Below are 9,423 nucleotides of genomic sequence, written 5' to 3'. Positions count from 1 at the left end.
CACTGATAACACGTATGTTGAAGGGCATTTATGCTTGCAAGTTCAAATCAACTATTATAAATTTAGGCTTCAACTCAATTGATTTTGTTTTTGAAACAGAAATTAACATTTCAAGCATGGATGTATATACCTCCTGTGATTTTCCCGGCAGTAGGGTATAAACAGCTAGAGACGTTTGCCCATGAAACATATAGTGAATTGTATACATTTGATGGAAAAGCTTAGGGCAAGTTTTGAAAGTTCCATCAATAAACCAAACCTGGGAGCTTGCTAATTTCCTTAGATCGTCGTCAGTTCCAAAACCAATAATTCTCATGTCTTCCTGTTGAATCTCGTTTTCACTAGTTTGTATCTTCTTCATAGTTTGTATCGAAAAAAAAAGGTTTATTTCTCTCCATTTCTGGTAGTCTTTAAACTATGTGGGATCACTAAATCTGCATTGCACTAAGGTTCTGATGGAAGTTCTTTTTTACGGATACGACGAAACATTTGTTTCAATGCACTTGTTGAAGATATTTCTATTGAGTCGCTAATGTTTACTGTGTATCTGACATCTTGGACAATTGCGGCAGGTAGCTTAATGCATTTAACAATGTAGATCTTGATGTCAGATATGTTAATGCCTCTATAACTTATTTTCGCCTTGTCCCTCTAAGATTTTACAAAGACGTATTCATCCATGATGGGATATAACAGAGACTGTTCAAGAAATGCAAATTTTAAAAAGAAATTGTTCAAACAAATTTTATTGTAATTGTAATAAGTGAAACCAGTATTTTAAGAAATTAAACAATTTCTGTAAAGTAAAAAATTGGGAAAAACGATAAATTAGCCATTGTTTTGAGTAATTAGATATATTATTACCTTGCATATTTTTAGTTTTTTTTTTTTTTTTATTCCGTGATGTTACTCTTCTGTCTTGTCACTCTTTTGTCTTGTGACTCTTTTGAATTTATGTGATTTTTGTCATTCTTTCGTCATGTCACTCTTTTGATTTGTCACTCTTTTGATAATAACCCGTTTTTTAGATGTATTGATTGGCAAAATTACCTAATACAAAATCAATTAATCCTCAACTGAAATAAATCAGAATAAAAAAAAACAACCAATGAGGAGATTAAAAGATTTTCCAGAAATATTAAAGTCATCTTTATAAAATCATTTTCATAACTTTATAGATAACTTCCTAAATGATCATCTCGTTTTGGAATACGAAAGAGAAAATTCCATGTTTTGATAGATGCGGTATTAATTAGAGCTTTTGGAATAGGAACGAGTATCGACGAAATAAAACTGGAATTGGAATGGGAATTTTGAATGGAATTCCATTTAGTATTTGAGGTAATCATATGGAGTCACCAGGCCGGAGAGGGAAGTATGATATTATGTATCGTATACATGGATCAATGATACATAATTTAGCAGCTTTGATTTTATGAGAATATATGAAAATGTATCGCTGGGTTCATGTAAGTAATATGATGAGATTTTAGACTATCAAAAATCGATCTCTTTAATTTTCTATTATATTATTCATCAATAACTAGTATTCGTTTGCCATTAAGCAATATTCATGAATGAATAATTTAGAGTTTTCCTTCCCTCTACTACAGATTTTGGATATCTCCATTCCATATATTTTATTAATGATGAAACACCAAAGTCAAGAAATTACTAGTTCATTAATATCTCTACCTCGTTAGTGAAATAATTTACCCCTCACTGGAGAGGACAGTGCCCTCTTCTTCTTCTTCTTCTTCTTCTTCTTTTTCTTCTTCCCCACCGTCATCCCTACATTAAGGGGTCAGTTGCCTGATGCACCCTCTCCAATACCTTCGATCAAAGGCATCCTCTTCCACCAAACCTCTTCTCTCCATATCATCCTCCACCTTATCTCACCATCTAATTCTCTTTTACCCTCTCCCCATAACAGGTTCCTCCCAAGCTCTCCTCTCTCCCTCTCCACCATCCATCCTCATTACGTGCCCACAACATCTCAGTCATGAAACCCTTATCATCTCAGTAATCTTCACTACGCCTGCCATTCTTCTTATTTCATCATTTTCCAAGCTTCCAAACAGTGATATTCCCATAATCCACTTAATATTCTCATCTCTGTTCTCTCTGGCCTAACCACTATATGCTAAAGAAATATATTTTGTCTCTTTAGAGAGCCTGGAGACACGGTGTTTATAAGAATTAGTAACCAAGTCTATGTTTCTGTGTCTTTGTGCTAAAAGAATATATTCTTTAAAGTCATGTGCATTCAATCATATATGGACTTATGTGTTTCTGTGAGCGTCCGTGTGTGTACATAAAATAACTGTTACTCAAAACACATAGAGTTACAGTCACCTTCATTCCAGAAGTAACCTCGAATTAAAGGAAGATTTTGTCAAATATAAATTGTAATTCATATTCATGATGGTAACTCATTTAGGCTTTTGGAGATTAGAGAAGGCCTTAGGCCTAGTCTGTAAGGAAAGAGAAGATTTATTAGCCTAATGAATTAGACATCTCTCCATAGACAGATATACAATGTTTTTTCGTTTAACTGTTAGAAGTTTAAAATATTAATTTGATATCTGTTATAGTTCTACTACCTCGCTCTTATTTCTATTTACATATTGTTTCAATCAATATATTACGAAATATTGTTTATTTAAAGAAAAAAAAATACCATTATTTATTCTATGAAATAATTTATAGCTATGCAAAAGGTCATTTGAACTTTGAACCTCATCAATATAATTACTGATATATGTATTGCAATCAATTAACAAATATATCTATGTGTATAATTTTACTTATCTCGTTAATAAAAGCATTTCTTAATTAGGAATTTTAATACAAAAGATATAGATATTTGTCGCATTATTTGTTTTAGAATTAAAGTTTTAGATAATATTTGTTTCAGCCTTTAAAGATCGTCTGAAAGTCTTGTCCTTCTCTAAGGTGACTCTCTTGAGGTAAGGTCATCTCATGGGTCATGTTAGTTCACTTATGTATTGTTATTATTAATATTATTATTATTATTATTATTATTATTATTATTATTATTATTATTATTATTATTATTATTATTATTATTACTAGCTAAGCTACATCTCTAGTTGGAAAAGCAAGGCACTATAAGCCCAAGGGCTCCAACAGGGAAAAATAGCCCAGTGAGGAAAGGAAATAGGGAACTAAATAAACGATATAAGAAGTAATGAAAATTACAATTAAATATTTCAAAAGCATTGACAACATTGAAACGGATATTTGATTTTTAAACTATAAAAGAACTTATGCAAGCCTGTTCAACATAAAAACATTTGCTGCGAGTTTGAACTTTTGAAGTTCTACTGTTCTACTGTGTCTTCGTTTAACTGTTAAAAGTTGAAATATTAAATATATCTGTGTTAGTTCTACCTTTTCAATTCTCTTGTAATTTACATGTTGTTTCAATTAATATATTGTGAAATACTGTTTATTTCCTATACATTTATCATACTTTATTCTATGCAATATTTAATAATTATACAAATGGTCCTTTGAACTTTGGGCCTTCCTGCTTTTCAATGCAATTACCGTTATATATATACACACACACACACACACACACACATATATATATATATATATATATATATATATATATATATATATATATATATATATATATATATATATATATATATATATATATTGCAATCTATTAACGAATAGATCTTTGTGTATAGTGTCACTAATATCCTTAATGAAATGTAGTTAATAATAATGAATTATGGTACAAAGGATATGAATATTTATCATATCATTTCATTTGTAATCAAAGTTTTGAATAATGTTCGTTTCAGCCTTTAAAGATCGTCCGAAATTCCTGTTCCTCTCTATGGTGACTCTGTTGTGGCTGTCTTATCATGGGTCATATTAGTTCAGACTTCACCCTTTTCTGTTTCGAAAAGAGAAGGATAAGATATTCTAAGTTTCTCTCTCTCTCTCTCTCTCTCTCTCTCTCTCTCTCTCTCTCTCTCTCTCTCTCTCTCTCTCTCTCTCTCTCTCTCATCAGCATCATCATCATCATCCTAAGTTAGGAAAACCAAGCAATTAATTAATGTTTTTTTTTATACGGTAATCCTTTTTTATAATATGTGCAATCTCATTTTTATCGCTAATTGGTGGATTTTCAAGCTAGTTTTTTTTATAAGATTTAACTGCTTTTAATTGTCTAATGTGAGAGTTGGACATTTTATTCTTTGCTGAACTATAAAGCATAGAAGAAAGAAGATATTGAAACAATTTGCTGTTTCTTTCTTCATATCTTTTTTACTAAAAAGAAAGTGAATTAGTTTTTCAATTTCAACCTTTTTGGTATTAAAACAGAGATAAAAAAATTTAAACAAAATAAATTTTCACTTGATTTCTGGTTATTTATTTTTTTATTCCTTATCTCATTCTTTTCAAAACATTCAGGAATTAATTTTACTTCTTTCTTCTATATATATATATATATATATATATATATATATATATATATATATATATATATATATATATATATATATATATATGCATATGTAATAGTTAGAATAGTAATATTACATGTTTAAAACAAATGACGTAATATGTCATGTTGGTTGGAAGAGCTAACCGTGAGATTTGCTATAGTCATTCAAATTGTAAGCAGGATGTAAGATGCTGAGTTGCCATTCTTTCTTAATGTCAACACATTGTCTCTTCGTGTGAAAGTTTGTGACGTCACCGGATGCAGGTGTCTTCCGATTCCGTCACTTGGTTAAGTTAAGGCAAGCATACGATATTTGTGATATCGGTAATTTGTTCAGTTCATATCTAAACTTCACCAGAATTGGTCATGTGGACCAACACAGCTTCCTCCAGTGATGGAGATGTTTAACTCAGTTGTTTATTCACAATAAAACTTAAAAACCATTAAGATGTATTCAGTAAACCATTTAAATACATCTGAAAACAACTCATACTCAAATGTGTGCTTAAGACAGTAGCACACCAATAAATGGTGGCAGCGATTAAACTCAAAGACAGCGATTAAACTCTAAGAATTAGAGAAATATCTTCAAGACTTCAAAATAAATAGCTGTAAAACCAGAGAAATATCTTCAAGACTTCAAAATAAATAGCTGTAAAACCAAAGAATGATCTTCAAGACTTCAAAATAAAAGCTGTAATACCTGATAAAGATCTTCAAGAACTCAAAACTATCTACAAGAATCTACAATTTTGACTAAGTCCAACGGAAATGCTAACACCAACATATGTTAGTATACAAATTGAATCTTCAATCAACATCCTAGGAAACCCAAGGATTGGCGTTCAACAATTGCAAGACATATCCAGGAAGAACTACATTCAACAAGAAACTAGAACGAGACATCGCTAACAAAACATCAAGAGAGAGAGAGAGAGAGAGGACGTGTCGACTTCATATAAAGCTAAGTACAGAGATTTTGTATTCATTTCAGTTTGGGCAGTGAAGTGTAGTTATCACAAGTCGTTAGTCAATTATTACTGGGGTGAGTGAATTCCTAAACTTTGTTATAAGAAACTCCGAATTCTCATTTAGAATTTTTCTTTCTTTGTGCTAATTCCTTTTTCTTTCATAAACTCTTGGGGGGAAATGTATTGGGATTAGTAACATTGTTGGGGGAATTTTATTGTACATATGCGTTTACGCAGTGGGCGTCTGTACTCATATAGATATTTTGATAGGATTGAAAGGGGTCAAAGAGATAGAAAAAAAAAAATACAGCAGTCATGGCTCCTCCTGTCAGCCCTACCCCTGGACCTAGTGGTGTAGGCCAGGCTAATCCTCCTCCAATTGTGACGCTTGTAAATGCCAGGTCAGCAATCCTTCCTTTTCAAGGCCGTGTCAACGGATTCTTGCCACAAAATGTGGAGTCATGGATTTCATCCGTTGATGCCCATTTAAATGCCAAACAAATCGTAGATCCTTTTGTACAATTACAAGAAGCTAAAAGTTTTATAGATTTTTCTAAGGGAGATGCGAGTGCGTATTTAAGAGGTGTTTCATTTCAGGAAGCAGTTACTTGGGATGATTTCAAAGTTAGGTTACGCACAATTTATGGGGGTGAGGAAGCTTTGGATGTAGTGTTAACGTTACGAAATACACTTAATCAAGCCACTATGAATCGGCTTAATGTTGTTGAGAGAGCAGCTCTCATAGCTGATAGGCTTAACGAATATCAGGACATTTTAGGTAATTCCACTTGGGTTACTAACGATAATATCTCCGTGAAAGATTTTTTACGATTAATGTATTTAACTTGCATGGCACTTATGTTGCCTGAAGCTTTAGTACGGTGCTTTGATAAGAAGTTATTGCCTGCAAGTACGGAATTGGATGTCTATAAACAGATAAAGAAACACATGTCCAAGTGTCCAGATCTCGATCCCGTGTTAACTCAAGTTTTTGCTAAGAATGAAACAAAACCACAAACAGTGAACGTAATTAACAATCCAGTAGCGGGAGTGACGTGTTACAACTGCAAACGTCAAGGTCACATAAGCGCAGACTGTAGAACGAAATTTTGTTCAGTTCACAACACAGGATCACATTCTTATAGTCAATGTTACGCGCGTAAGACACAACAATATCCTAGAAATGCACAGTCAATTCCACAGTTAGTTCCATATGGAAATAAAAAGAAAAATCCTCATTTTAACAATAAGAAGAAACAACAAAATGTCAATGCAGTTCAGAGTCCGAAACAAACAAACACTTCTTCAAATATCGCTGAGCCTGGGCCGTCAAACCAGACCTCGCAAAGTCAGCCTAATTTTCAGAATGTGCAGAGCAAAGCAAATACCACATAGTTAACTCTAGAGGGGAAGAGAGTGATGTTGGGTCAAGGTCATTTATGTCAACATCAATAGTATTGAATAATCAATTTAATGTTTTATCAGATAATTGTGAGACAATAGATTTTCCTATGAAACACACGGCCGAATTAAGTAAAACAGTGCATGCTCCCGTAGATTTGCAACGAATTCATACAATAATAAGCCAAAATGAGTTACGGCCAACCTTATATGCTGTAAATTTAGAACACAAATCCTTTACGTTATTTTTTGACTCTGGTAGTCCACGTAATATTATGGATTTGAAGACGCATCATTTGTTGTTTTCGAACTTTCCGATTGAAAAATCAGGAATCAGACTTTCAGGTATAGGAAATAATGAATTAAACGTCATAGGCATAACTCATATTCAGTTCAGAGTCGGTAATCGCACGTTTGCCGATACATTTGTTGTTGTGAAAAACATTAATATGTATCCAGCTGTAATTATAGGATACCCATCTATGGGAAATCAAAACATTATCTTAGCTCCTGCAAAGCACGGCGTGTATATCAAAGGGAAATTCTATAAGTCTCCTAATACTTTAAAGTCAGTTTTGGATAAAAAGGAGACGACAAATGTAACCGTAACGTACGTTGAAGAACCAATAACTTGTCTCACTAATAAAGAAATAATATACGCGACCCAGCAGAATTCTCGTTCACCCGTAATATCATCTTGCACGCAATATATCGAACCAAACATACCTTCGAATTTAATAGTGCAAATAAAGAAAACACTACCGGGATCTGAAATATTAATCCTTTCCGATACTTTGAAAACTAACGGATTGTCTGTCACACAAGCTATTTATACAGTAGGCTCACATCAGCAATGTAATATCGAAGTCTGTAATCATTTAAATAACACTTTAGTAATTCACAAAAATCAACATATCTTAGATGTAGAAGTTTATAAACATCGTATTCTTACCGTTGCTGAAATCAATCACTCTCAATCAGTTGCGGATGAATCCCTTTTACGATCTATTAAAAATAAAATCAGTAAGGACATTCAAGATGAAGAAATTCAGCAGAAAATTTTTGAACTTTTGAATAAATATACAGATGTCTTTTCCACTACGGATGGATCCTTAGGAAAAACAGATGTGATTGAGCATCAAATAAGGTTAAAAGACAAACAGAAAATTATATATGTACCCTCGTACAGACTCCCTATGAAATTCCAGAATGAAATAAATGATGAAGTAGGTAAAATGTTAGAGGAAGGAGTCATTAGAAAATCAAATAGCCCTTATAATTTTCCTTTAATAGTTGTACCGAAAAAAGATCGAACATGGCGTATCTGCGTCGACTTTCGTCGTCTAAACGAGGAAACGATCCCTGATCGATTCCCAGTGCCATGTACTGACGATATTTTGTCTTTGTTAGGTCAGAATAAATATTTTACCAGTTTGGACTTACTTAAAGGCTTTCACCAGATATCATTAGAAGAAGATAGTATCCCATACACAGCCTTCAGCACAGCCAGGGGACATTATGAATTTTTGCGGATGCCTTTTGGTTTACGTTGTGCTCCTATAACATTTACAAGAATGATTAACATAGTGTTTGGAGACTTGTTAGGGGATATATTGCATGCCTATATGGATGATCTTGTAATCTTTTCCAACACCTTAGAGGAACATCTACGTAAGTTAGAACTAGTACTACAGAGATTAAGACAACATAACTTAAGGGTAAAGATTAGTAAGTGTGAATTTTTCAAAACAGAATTAATATATTTGGGTTTCATGGTGTCAAGCCAAGGTCTTAAAGTAGTCCATGATAAGGTGTCGGCTATACGTAATTTTCCCATACCTACTAATGTCAAGGGAATACAGCAATTTCTGGGTTGTAGTGGATATTACAGGCGTTTTATACGCAACTATTCAATAATAGCCGCTCCTTTAACTGATCTTACGAAGAAGGGCGTAGATTTCATATGGTCTGAGCAACATCAACAGGCGTTTAATACTTTGAAAGATGAACTGTGTAGTTCTCCTATCTTAAAATTTCCTGACTTCGGTAAGGAATTCTTCATTGCAACAGACGCCTCAGACTTAGGAGTAGGAGGGGTATTGCTTCAGCAATATGATAAACAGTTTTTCCCGATAGCTTTCTATTCTCGAAAATTGAGAACTTCCGAAAGTAAGTATGCAGTAATAGACAAGGAAGGACTAGCTATTGTTAATTCGCTAGTGCATTTTAAGTTCATAATTTACGGTTATCCCGTTAAGGTTCTTACTGACCATAAACCACTAACAGAGTTCTTTAAAGGCTTCAATCACAGCCCTAAACGAACTCGGTGGCATTTAATCATTCAAGATTTTGGCGCAAGAATCGGGTATTTACCTGGGAAAGCAAATATCATTGCGGATGCATTATCACGCAACCCCGTGTCATCTTGTACGGAGTCTTTAGCTGAATTAATAGATATATCAACATCCATGCCTATTGTAAAAACAATATCTGAACAAGAAGATTTAGGCTGGAGTGCTGAATTGTTACAGACTGAGCAAAGAAAAGATCAGAAAATAG

Source organism: Palaemon carinicauda, chromosome 34, assembly GCF_036898095.1.
Source record: "Palaemon carinicauda isolate YSFRI2023 chromosome 34, ASM3689809v2, whole genome shotgun sequence".
Classification (NCBI taxonomy): Eukaryota; Metazoa; Arthropoda; class Malacostraca; order Decapoda; family Palaemonidae; genus Palaemon; species Palaemon carinicauda.
This window is presented reverse-complemented; position numbering follows the sequence as displayed.